Source organism: Nicotiana attenuata, chromosome 10 (assembly GCF_001879085.1).
Source record: "Nicotiana attenuata strain UT chromosome 10, NIATTr2, whole genome shotgun sequence".
Classification (NCBI taxonomy): Eukaryota; Viridiplantae; Streptophyta; class Magnoliopsida; order Solanales; family Solanaceae; genus Nicotiana; species Nicotiana attenuata.
The window spans coordinates 12,960,540-12,974,237 of NC_031998.1; the positions used below are offsets into that span (position 1 = coordinate 12,960,540).

Consider the following 13,698-nt stretch of genomic DNA (forward strand, 5'->3'; position numbering starts at 1 on the left):
TTTCCAGGTAATTGAGGAGCCAGTTGTTCTTGTTTTTTTTTTTTTTTTACCATAAATGCTAATTAGTACTTTAGCCCATAAGGATTGCGTGTCAGTGAGAATTCTCCAAGCTAATCCTGTAAGGAGAGCAATGTTTTTATCCTTAGCTTTCTTAATACCCAGGCCTCCATTTGACTTGTTGTTTGTGACTGTGTTCCAACTAATGGGATGTAGTTTCCTTTTATCACTTGTAGTACCCTATAGAAAATTTCTCTAGATCTTGTCTATCTCTTGGAGTGTTTTAGTAGGGAGTAAACTAATTTGCATTAGGTGATTTGGCAGTGTATTTAAGGTAGATGTTATGCGAGTGCATCTACCCGCCATACTAAGCCACTTAGCATTCCAATTATTCAATCTAGCCCGCATCTTGTCAAGTAAAGGCTGGTAGTCCTTATGCCTAGGGAAATTATTTAGTATTGAAAAACCAAGGTAATTACCAAAATTGTTACTAACAGTAATCCCAAACATGTGAGTAGCCATATCCCTTGTATGTTTTTTACAGCTTCTAGACATGACTATTTTTGATTTTGCCTTGTTGATGACTAGACCTGATAACTTGCTAAAATCCTCTATGCACTTGTTAATAGTCCTAAGTGTTTTTTGACTAGCCTCACCCATTATAGTTAAATCATCTGCAAAAAACAAATGAGAGAGGGGCGGTGTTCTAGGATTCAGTTTAATAGGCACCCAATTTCTAATATCAACTTCGTGGTTAATGTTTTTGGAAAGCATATCCATACAAAGTATGAATATGTAGGGTGACATGGGGTCTCCTTGTCTAATCCCCCTTGTGGGGGTAAATTCCTTAGTTTTGTTATCATTAACTAGTATTGAAATTGTACTAGTGGTAACACAGCTAAGGATGAGTTTACTAATCTTCCTGGGGAATTTGAAAAAATTAAGTGTTCGATAGATATATGACCATTCCAGTTTGTCGAACGCTTTTTCTAAATCAAGCTTTAGGACCATTTTTTCTTTCACTTTATTACGGTTAAAATTCTTAAGAACTTCTTGAATAATGATTGCATTGTCTATAGCTCTCCTTCCCTTTATAAAGCTGGTTTGTTCAATATTGATCAATTGGTTAAGAAAAGGCTTGATCCTGTTAGCAATCACTTTGGTGATTATTTTATAAATCATATTGCAAAGACTTATAGGTCTAAAATTTCGCAATGTGTTAGCGTTATCTATTTTGGGAATTAGGCATATATAGGTTTGATTCACTTCCTGGGGTACTTTTTGAGTGTCAAAGATGTTGTGGCATAGATTAATAACCTTACTACCTAAGATATGCCAGAATTTCTGAAAGAAAAAAGGATGTAGTCCATCCGGCCCTGGTGACTTGTATGGCTTAAAGGAAAACACAGCTTTTCTAATTTCTAGATTTGTTAAGGGCCTATCTAGGATTGAGAGATCATAAGGGTTAAAGGTAGTAGCATCCTTTTTAGTAAGATTATAGTTGGACCTATTGTGGGATGTTGTGAACAATTATTAATTCGAATTCGTGCCGAAAAGTTATATGTTAAAATTGAAGCGTAATGTGGCGTGAGATGTATTTTTCTTGTATAAAAAAAAGCTAGTCTGATACACTAAGCTTTTATTATACGCGGGATTTGAAGAAGGGCCGGACCATAAGAGCCTGTCGTATGTAATTTTACCCTATATTTCTGCGAGAGGTTATTTTCACAGCTCTTACAACAAAAGTGGTGATGAAATAATAAGTAATTATCTATTTCTAACCAGAGACTTCGGGTTCAACCAATGGGTATGTGTATTCAGCTTTTGCACTAGCGCGGGCAACTGTTGGTTTCTTTTTAGAGCCCCAAGAAATTAAATTGTCACCAAAGTAAAAGTATATACATATAACATCCACAAAGGCGAATTTAGGATTTATATTGTATGAGTTCTGGAAGTCACTGAATACAACCCACTAATTATTTACAACAACAACAACAACAATATCAACCCACTAATTATTTGAGTTATTGAATTCAAAATTTAAAATTTATTAGACTTCTTAACATATATACACAGTATATTTAAAAAGACATCTTATGCGTAAAAATGAAAATCTCTTATAAAAAAAGACATAAAACTAAAAACAAACTGTAAAGGAGTACAAAAGTGTTGGTGGTATCTTCTTCTTGCTGTATTTGTAAATAATAATTCTGGAGAAAAGAAAGTTAGCATATAAACGTAAATATAAACGAAATAGTAATTAATTCGAGCCCACTAAATTCGCAGTGTTTCCTTAAGGAATTTAATCCCCTCTTAGTACCCAAGGTTATGGATTATTTCCTCCCAGGATAGAACGAATTACACACTGGTGTAGCGGTACTTCAAACCCCAGTGTTTCAGCGAACACAAAGTTCGGTGGCAAATCACACTTACGGTTACTTTCTTTGTAGTTAAAAACAATGCAGAACAAAGGAGGAGAACTCAGAACTCGAATGAAAATTCTGAGAGGAAGGACTGCAATATATAGCCAACGTTGAGTTCTTACTGAAGAGGATATCAACGACAGCCAAGCTCTCAATTTCGTTTCTGCCTGTGCCTTCTCCTAACAGCTCCTTATTCGGTTTTTCAGTGTCTTTGCTCTAACAGTTGCTGCACATATTTATAGTGCAGTCAGCTATTAAGAGAATGACCGGCCACCATTCATTTGCCCATGGTGGAGCATGCACTACACTAGGCTGTTATGGAGGAAGCATAGGCTGCTAATATAACTGGTGGGACAAATACACGGATTGGAACATATCCGTTACAAGCACGGATAATAATATTTACTATTAACAAATAAATTTGGTCCAAAAAATTAATCAATCGATCATTTGACCAAATCCGAAGCGAAAGCCGAAGCCGAAGCCGAAGCAGAAGCCGAGCCGAGCGAGCGACAACGACGACGACGACGACGGCGCGGGGCTTGCCCTCTTCTTAACTCTTTAAGAGCTACAAGAAGAGCAATTGTATATATACCCACCATAAGCCTTTTCCTCTTCGAATATGGGGAAATGTCTCATTGTCAAGAAGGGGGAAACTTGAAATTTTACTCAAAAATTTCATTTTCGCTCCATTTCCCATTCACCCTCATTTTAAGATTTTTCCATCTTAAAAAATCCTCAACAATCCCCCATATAAATGGGGAATGTCTATATTATGGAAGTATGCATGAAAAACTTGTGTGATTCGCAAGCAAGGATTAATTGCATCTGGATAAGTAGGTTTCCCTTTGAACTTTCCGTAGTGAACTTATGTCGGATATACTCGGTCGATCGGTAGGTTTGATATCTTTGAACCATCGAACTTTAGTGTATACCTAGACAACCATAAGTCACACAATCAACCCTTAACCGTCTTTGGTTCTCATTGTTGTGTTCGTTTCAGTCATGAACACCGCCTGGTTTCATAAAGCGCAGAGAATTTGTGACGACCCAAAGGGTCATCACCTGTTTTAATTGAATTTTGTGTCTCCGAGACCTTGAAAACCTCATTTAGAGTCGCCTCGATTTGCGTGCGCAGTCCGGGCGCGTAGCCGGAAAGCTTAAATGTGAAATTTTGTGAAAAATGCTAAGTTTTGATGTTAAAATGAATAAATTTGACCATGGTCAACGTTTTGGATAAATGGACCCGGACCCGTGATTTGACAGTCCCGGAGGGTCCGTAGGAAAATATAGGACTTGGGCGTATGCCCGGAATCGAATTCCGAGGTCCCAAACCCGATAAATGAATTTTTTAAAAAAATTATTTCTGAAATTATTTAAGGAAATTTGAAATGAAAATTGATTAGAACGTGTTGGTATCGGGCCCGTATTTTGGTTCCGGCGCCCGGTACAGGTCTTATATATGATTTAAGATGTTTCTGTGAAATTTGGGGAAAAACGGACGTCGTTTGACGTGATTTGGACCTAAATTGAAAATTTTGATGTTTTATGAAGTTTGAAAAATATTCTTGGATTTTGAGGTTTAATTCGATGTTTATGATGTTATTTTAGCGATTTGATCGCATGAATAAGTCCGAGGATGTTTTTGAGGTTGTGTGTATAACTGGTTTGGAGCCCCGAGGGCTCGGGTGAGTTTATGATAGGCCACGGGTGCATTTTTGAACTTTGAAAAAAATCTGGTATTCTTGTTCTGCAGTTTTCGCATTTGCGAAGCAGGTCTCGCAAATGCGAGCCTGACATCGTAAATGCGAGAAGGGGATTTTTGCAGCCTGATCGCAAATGCGACCAATTGGTCCGCAAATGCGAAAAGGGCCTGGTGCAAATGCGACATTTTCGATCGCAAATCCAAAGCCCTTCAATTTGTACAGTGTTCGCAAATGCGAACATCACTTCGCAATTCCCACCTCCGAGAGGTCGGGGTTCGCAATTGCGAACCCCTGTTCGTATTTCCAATATCAGAGACCTGCAAATTTTACACTTAAACGATTTTGAACCCCATTTTTCATATTTTCTCAAACCCAAATACACTTAGGTGTTTTCCAAGAGCAAATCTTCTTCCAAATCAATTGTAAGTTAGTTTTTACTCATTTCCTTCAATCATTAACATCTTTTAACATGATTTCAACCAAAAATTAAAGATTTTCATGGGGGAAATTGGGTGTTTTGGTAGAAACTAGGTTTTTCAAAAATTGGGGATTTGGACCTCAATTTGAGGTCCGATTTCAAAATAAATTATATATTTGAGTTCGTGGGGGAATGGGTAATCGGGTTTTGGTTCGAACCTCGGGTTTTGACCACGTGGGCCCGGGGGTGATTTTTGACTTTTTGGGTAAAACTTTGAAAAACTCATTTTCATCCATTGGGGTTGATTCATTTAGCGTTTATTGATTTAATTAAGTAACTTGTGATTAGATACGAGCGAATTGGCGGTGGAATCAAGGGGTAAAGCTATAATTGAGGCTTGAGTTGTGTTCAAGGTATCGAGGTAAGTGTTTGGTCTAACCTTAGCTTGAGGGATTAGGAGTTGAGTCATATTTGCTATGTGTTTTCTTGTGGAGTACGACGTATAGGCATGGTGACGAGTATCTATACGTCGGTGTCGAGCATGACCGTGAGTCTTAAATTGATATTTGTTGTATTCTTGAATAATACTATGGTTACAAATTGTGAGAAGATCCGTGGTATTGAGCAAAGACTTAGATTATTTTCATAGAAGTTATTTATGAGTTAGAAATGGTGATAATGGAGATGTTTAGAAGTTGAATTGAGATTGGTTATAGCTGGTTCTCCCTTGTCGGGACGAGTATACTTGTACTGTTGAGTTCCCTTGTCGGGATAGAGTAAATTATGGTTAATCCCTTGCCGGAATTTTTGTTACGATTACCGTAAGTTGTATACTTGGAACGGGTTGCACGCCGCAACATTTTTATTAATGTATACATATATGGATCGGGTTGCACGTCGCAACATATATTATATTGGATCGGGTTGCACGCCGAAAAAGATATTATATTGGATCGGGTTGCACGCCGCAACATCTATTATATTGGATCGGGTTGCACGCCGCAACAGATATATTATATTTATTGGATCAGGTTGGACACTGCAACGGTTATATAAAAATACATATGGATCGGGTTGCGCCGCAACAGTAGTGTTATTATATTATTTTGGATACCGTACTGTTCCTTCATATTTATTTAGTTTATGCTATGTTGACCTGTTTCCCCGAGGCATGTACCCCCTCCCTTTTAACTGCTCATTACTTGTTTTTTTTTTTTTGCAATATATTATATATATCTGCACAGGTTTATCTGGGGTCTAGTCCTAGCCTCGTCACTACTTCGCCGGGGTTAGGCTAGGCACTTACCAGCACATGGGGTCGGTTGTGCTGATACTACACTCTGTGCTCTTTTGCACAGATCCAGGTACCGGTCAGTAGCAGTAGCTCGGGAGCCAGCCTTTAGTCCACCGAGACTCCGAGGTAGCCTTGCACGCGTCCGCAGGCCCGGCGTCTCCTCTATATTATATTTCATTCTGTTATCTCATGTTTTTGAGAAAAACAGTGTTATATTTCTTTCAAACGATTGTATTTAGTACTCTTAGTAGTCCGTGGATGTTGTGACACCAGTTCTTGGGTAGAGGCACATGTTGGTTTCCACATTTTGTTCAGCTTATATAATTTAAGTCTTCCGTTTTAATTTCATATTCCGCTGTTATTTAAATATCTATCGCTTGTTGTTATGATTGATAAAAAGGATTTAAAATAAAGGAATTAGGAGTTTATGATTTGTGGCTTTCCTAGCTTCTACGAGTAGGCCCCATCACGGCCCCCGAGGGTGGAAAATCCGGGTCGTGACAAGTTGGTATCAGAGCTCTAGGTTAAATAGGTCTCACAATTCACGGACAAGCTTAGTAGAGTCTGAGGGATCGGTACGGAGACGTCTGTATTTATCCCCCAGAGGCTATTGAGTTAGGAAAAGTTTCACATTTGTTCTTTCTTGTCGTGCAGTTTGGTTTCTCAATGCTAATTGAAATTCTACTCTATTCTTTCGCAGATGGCGAGAACACGCGCTTCCTCATCTACTGATCAGCAGTCCGAGCCCCAGGCAGCTCCCACTAGGGGCAGAGGGCGAGGCGAGGTAGGGGCAGAGCCTCAGGTTGGCTTTGACGAGGAGGTTCCAGCCCCAGCCAATCTGGCCCGGAGAGTTGAGATGGTATTATCGCAGGGGGGTGGTCACAGGGCAGACAAGAGACCCCGTCAGTCAGGCAGATTCAGTGGTGCCTCGTCTGGAGGCAGAGATTCGTATGATAGAGGTTATCCTCCTAGGCCTTTCCAGTCAGCACTCTAGGTTTCTCACGGTGCCTCAGGTGGTCGTGGTTCTTGCGGGCAGTATTCTGATCAGCAGCCCTACAGTGCACCATCAGCTCCTATCAGTGCACCGCCGCTCCAGAGCTTTCGGGGTGGTCATTCAGGCCGCCAGGGTCAGCCTCAATTTCCTCAGATGTAGCATTCAGGTGGATGTTATGAGTGTGGTGAGTATGGTCACATCAGGAGGGCTTGTCCGAGGCTAGTGGGTACTCAGTCGCAGCAGCAGGGTCCCCGTCCTATGATTCAGGCACCAGATGTTCCACAGGCCGCCCAGCTAGCTAGAGGCGGGGTAGAGGTGCTAGAGGGGGAGGTAGAGGATTTAGAGGTGGAGCTTAGACCGCCAGAGGTGGAGGCCAGCCAGCAGCAGGCCGTCCTAGAGAGATAGATCAGAGTGGTGGGGCTCAGCCCCGATGTTATGCTCTTCAGGCCAGACCCGAGGCAGAGGCTTCAGATGCGGTTATTATAGGTACGGTTTTGGTTTGTGATAGGGATGCTTCAGTGTTGTTTGATCCGGGGTCTATGTATTCGTATGTGTCATCTTATTTTTCCCCGTATTTGGTCATGCCTAGTGATGCACTGGGTATTCCTGTTTATGTGTCTACAACCGGTGGGTGACTCTATTGTGTTCGATCGAGTCCATCGTTCTTGTGTTGTGGTGATTGGGGTCTTGAGACTCGTGTAGATTTGTTGCTTTTGGACATGGTTGACTTCGATATTATATTGGGGATGGACTGGTTATCACCTTACCATGCTATCTTGGATTGTCATGCCAAGACTGTGACCTTAGCTTTACCGGGTATGCCTCGTTTAGAGTGAAGAGGGACTCCTGGTCATTCTACCCGTAGTGTTATCTCTTATGTGAAGGCACGACGTATGGTCGAGAAGGGGTGTTTGGCCTATTTGGCATATGTTCGTGATTCTAGTGCGGAGGTTCCCTCTATTGATTCTATGCCCGTTGTTTGTGAGTTTCCTGATGTTTTCCCTTCAGACCTGCCGAGTATGTCAAGCGACAGGGATATTGACTTCTGCATTAATGGTTCGGGCACTCAGCCCATTTCTATCCCGCCATATCGTATGGCCTCGTCGGAGTTGAAGGAGTTAAAGGAACAGTTGCAGGATTTGCTTGAGAAGGGTTTCATTAGACCCAGTGTTTCACCTTGGGGTGCGCCGGTGTTATTTGTTAAGAAGAAGGATGGGTCAATGAGAATGTGTATTGATTACCAGCAATTGAACAAGGTTACAGTCAAGAATAAGTATCCGCTGCCGAGGATTGATGATTTGTTCGACCAACTTCAAGGTGCCAGGGTATTTTCCAAGATTGACTTGCGATCTGGCTACCATCAGTTGAAGGATTAGGGCATCCGATGTCCCTAAGACAGCTTTCCGCACTCGGTACGGGCATTATGAGTTCTTGGTTATGTCATTCGGGTTGACAAATGCCCCAGCAGCTTTTATGGTCTTGAAGAACCGAGTGTTCGGGCCTTATCTGGACTTATTCGTGATAGTCTTCATTGATGATATATTGATATATTCCCGCAGCCAGGAGGAGCACGAGCAGCACCTTAGAGTGGTTCTTCAGACTCTGAGGGATAGTCGGTTATATGCTAAGTTCTCGAAGTGTGAATTCTGGTTGAGTTCAGTTGCATTTCTGGGTCATGTTGTATCAACAGAGGGTATTCAGGTGGACCCAAAAAAGATTGAGGCGGTCAAGAACTAGCCTAGACTAGCATCAGCTACAGAGATTCGGAGTTTCTTGGGATTGGCAGGCTACTATCGCCGGTTCGTGGAGGGGTTTTCATTTATTGCAGCCCCGATGACCAGATATACAGAAGGGTGCCCAGTTCAGATGGTCGGATGAGTGTGAGGTGAGCTTTCAGAAGCTCAAGACAGCTCTGACTACGGCACCGGTGTTGGTTTTGCCCACAGGTTCAGGGCCTTATACAGTCTATTGTGATGCTTCCCGTGTTGGTCTTGGAGCAGTGTTGATGCAGGATGGCAAAGTCATTGCCTAAGCTTCGAGGCAGTTGAAGATTCATGAGAAGAACTATCCGGTTCATGATGTGGAGTTGGCAGCCATAGTTCACGCATTGAAGATTTGGAGGCATTATCTGTATGGCATGGCATGTGAGGTGTTCACGGATCACAAGAGTCTTCAGTATTTGTTCAAGCAAAAGGAGTTGAATTTGAGGCAGAGGAGGTGGTTGGAGTTGTAGAAGGATTATGATATTACCATTTTATATCACCCGGGAAAGGCCAATGTGGTGGCTGATGCTTTGAGTAGGAAGTCAGCCAGTATGGGTAGTCTTGCTTATATTCCGGTCGGTGAGAGGCCGTTTGCTTTGGATGTTCAGGCTTTAGCCAATCAGTTCGTGAGATTGGATGTTTCTGAGCCTAGTCGTGTGTTAGTTTGCACGGTCGTTCGTTCTTCATTATTGGAGCGCATCCGTGATCGGCAGTATGATGATCCCCATTTGTGTGTCCTTAGAGACACGGTGCAGTGCGGAGGTGCCAGGCAGGTTACCTTAGATGATGATGGAGTTTTGAGATTACAGGGTCGAGTTTGTGTGCCTAATGTGGATGGGCTCCGAGAGTTGATATTGGAGGAGGCCCATAGCTCCCAGTACTCTATTCATCCGGGCGCCGCGAAGATGTATCAGGATTTGCGGCAACATTATTGGTGGCGTAGAATGAAGAAGGATATCATAGCATATGTGTGTCGACGGCCCCTTTTTCTCGCGAAATCGGGTTTACGACGTTCGCGAAGACAACTCTATTACCGTTTGGGAATTGGGTTTGTGGAATTGAAGAGTCGCCACCTAATGATTGAGTGCATTAGGACACTAAGAAGGGTTTTGAATTGGAAAACCAGAGTTCGGGTAAGGGCTAGAAATTATCTCGAGGGGAAGGTGTTAGGCACCCCTCAAGATCCACTCGTGTGGTTCCCGGCCATGCTATGTTGTGACTTTAATGTAAACAAGTATGCAAATAAATTTACACATAGGGGTTGCTAACAAACATGTTGGAATTTATAAACAAAGAAGGAAAAGGGATAATGCAGTAAAAAAAAAATAAAGGGGAGTTTTGGGTGATTGAAAAGACAGAATTTATTGATATTAAACAAAGTAACATAGGGCAAGGGGTCCTAGGTTTATAAATCACATGGATCATCCACACAACACCGGTAACCAATCGTACGCGTAGTGTTATCGTGTGATCATCATCTCCATGGCTACCCTTCCCACCCCGATAAGGTATTAAGCGCGAAATGGTGTCGTTACCAACAGCGTGCTATTACCCGTCCCACCTATCAGTCCTGGAGGCTTTAGGACCATAAATCCTAAAGGGAGGGAGTTTGGCTTTTCAGAGGTTCAAAAGGTTAAAATACTAAGGCTTCAGGCAAAACACATAAGATAGTTATGGGAGCACAAAAGCAATTAAGGCTCAGACAGACCTCCTTTAATCACAAAAATCATGTAGTTTAGCACGTCTTACACATACTGATTAGGTCCAAATTATGCTTAACGTTAGGCAGGCAAGTTCATTACATATTTTTAGACAAGAAGTTCTCAATAGGCTCGCCTGGCTGCAACTTATCGAAGACTGGTGCAATTAATTAACTACTTACTTGTTTCCCTAAGTGATGGCATCTACTGGTTTCAGGAATAAGGAAGTGAACTGATTACTGAAAGTTTCCAGTTTTAACAGAATGATACGAGTTCTGCATTTGGTTACTGCTGACGGACTAATCTTAAAACGAGTGATGCAGATTGGGTTAATAGTTCGTATAGGCATGCTTTCTAGCGTTGTTAATTTTAAACACTTTTACAGGCGTAGCAAGAGTGCAGAAAATCCTACGAGCATGGTATCTAGGATGCAATTGATTATTATTTTGACCTATAACTGTTTGCCTAATGATAGATGCAAAAATGCAGAATCTTAAAGACATGGTTCCTACATGCGGAATTCTTATGAGCAGTATATCTATATGATATGCATAGTTCTCATGAGCATGATTTCTATATATATGAAAGTGCAGAATTCCTATGAGCATAGTTTCTACATATGAAAATGCAGAATTCCTGTGAGCATGATTTCTATAGATGAAAGTGCAGAAATAAGCATGATTTCTATATGTGAAAGTGCAGAAATTCAAAGAGAAACTCCTATAGGCAGGATATCTACCCTTATGCATACACAGATAACCCTCCCCTTTTTACTAAAACCCCATAAGTTATTACAAAATTTATTACATACCAAATGAATCAAACAGAAAATAAAATTACATTAGAGCTTTTAAGCTGCATCCAAGGAGCCTAATTCAGACCCAAAGTCTAACAATATGATATGAGCCAACTGCCGGGATCAAGTTCCAAGGCTTTTCCCTTATCTGGGATGTGTCAAAGTTCCAAGGAGTTTTAAGAACTCCAGGCAATGCTTACACCCAGATATCATTACAAAACTGAATTAAAGTGCAGTGTGGAAGGGCCAGCCCTCCAATGTCCAAGTTCAGAGGGAACTCAAGGTCCCAAGGCAAGGTTCATTGGAGGGGGGCAGAACTTAGAATCTAGGAACAAGTGTAAGTGCAATAGAGGGAATTAAGGGATGCTAAGGCAGGCCGGTGGTCATGCCCAGTAACATAGAATGCCGGCACATCCCTGACCAGCCCACTAGCCAAACATTGGAGAGTCAGGACCTATTGAAGGTCAAACCATGGCCTAGGCAGTAATTGGGATACTGTCAGGCCAAGGTTTCAACTCAACACATAAAGGGGATTAGGGGTAGGGATTCATATAAGAACGGAAGCAAAAAAAAGGAAAAATACTTAGCATAAGTTACGAAGCATGAACAGCAAACCACACAAAAGAATGAGACTACAGAATAAACACATAGGGATGAGGCAAAAGTTTAAATAAAGGCATACCAGTTTCAGAAAGAGACAAGCAAAAGAGTGCAGAAGTCTTGCAAAGAAGCCACAACACAAACAGCATGAGAGAATACTTTGTGTGTGAGTGTTAGTTCAGAAAAGACTCTCGTGTTTTTTCTTTCTTTTTCTTGTGTTGGGTGTTAATAAAAGAGCAGGTATTTATAGTGTGAGAAACATGCAGAAATAAGGTAAGGACTGTAATTCAGACATAATTGGAAGAATATGTGTCTTATTAAAATCAAATCAGTATCAAAGACTTCCTTTTATAAAGCAATTAAACCAAACGGTAGCATGCAAGTGTTAAATAAGGAAAAAAATCACGCAGGGCTGGACATGACAAATAAGGAAATATTTTCAGCACAGTACGAGTATACCACATGTATTAGGGGTTAAGTTCATTAGACCTTAATTAAGGAAAGGCCTGCAAGAATCCCATACTAATGTAATTAAGGTAATGGGATCAAATCAACTTAAGTAAAAAGGCAGGGTCGAAAGGAAAATATTTCAACAAGTCCAAGAAACAAAGGAAATCAAAACAATAAAGGAAAGAATCAATTCAAGAGTGCAGTCAAAGTTACACAAAGAGATTTGAAATTAGTCCACAATCAAGGTTATTTTGAGAGGGAAATTTGACCTATAAAGAGTGCATAAACATTAAGCATGCGAGGCTGGATTTAAGACAAAGAAGAGTGTCATGCAATCAAAGAAAATCAGTGAGTAGAGGACCATAGGAACATGGTAGTCATCTCAGAGAAGAGGGAATAGCATGCGAAAGGTCAAGTAAAGAGGTCAGAATCGTATGAAGAAACAAAGTTGACACAAAGATTTCGAAACTCAGTCGAACAGTAGAGGAAGCAACTTCAGGAACTCAAATAGGTCCAAAGAGACTAGGGTTTTGAAATCAACACGTGCAGAGATAAGAAACAAACAAATCACATAACAAATAATCTCAAAACTCGAGTGAACCCCAAATTCTAGGGTTTTTTACCATTAATCGAGTCTAGAGATGAAGACAAGTAAGTCAAGCAAAAAGAAAATATTAACGGAATAAGTGCAGAAATCATAAAGGAACCTGTATTCCCAGTAGAAGAAACTCATGAGTAATCATAATAAAAGATCAATCATGCAAAAAATACAGTAGAAGAACTTGTAAGAACAAGGTAGGAGAAACACAGTAGAAGAAGCACATAAGGATCATAGAAGAAACATAATAGAAGAAACATAGTAGAAAAACATATAAGAATCACAGTAGAGCATGTTAAAAGATCAAAGAAACCCTAAATCGGGGAAGATGAAAAGGTTAAAAAGCAAGTTTTGAAAGAAACTTTTGAGAAAACGTTTGAGACCCCAAGATAAACACAGATCTAGGACAGATCTAGAGAAATCAGAAGAACTTCGAAAGGTTAGGGTTTCAGAAGAAACCAAGAAGTGAGAAAGGCTTAGAAAACTCGTGGATCTAAGCCGGAGAAGTTAGACTCAGGCTCGAACGTCAACGATATGCCGGAGTAGAGCCGGAGACGACCGTGGAACCCTGAATCGAAGGAGATCTGGGTAGAGATCTTCAAGGTTAGGCCTTGAATCTTCAGAAAATCGGTGTATAAGAGCACCAGGGGGTAGGTGTGAGATCCCCATGGCTTTGGTGGCCATAGATTCCAGTGGATCTCTGGTCTGAGGCGGCAAGACGCGGCTAGGGTTTGAGAACCCTTGAGAGAATTTGAGAGAGTGGAGGGTTCCAGAGGCGGCGGCTGAGGAGAAATGAGGTAGGGTAAGGGGTCGTTTGAATTAAAAAAGGAAAGGGATGAGGATCAACGGCTGGGATTAAATGGGTTAAATGGGGACCGAGTTTGGGTATGATAAGAAAGGGTATGGGTCGGGTTATTGGGTTGTGGGATTTGGGGTTGAGATTGGGGGTCCAATTTAGG

At 41.2% G+C, this 13,698-nt stretch overlaps 1 pseudogene; it reads left to right on the top strand.

Moving 5' to 3' along the window:
* LOC109233842 lies at positions 8,059-8,479 on the top strand (annotated as a pseudogene).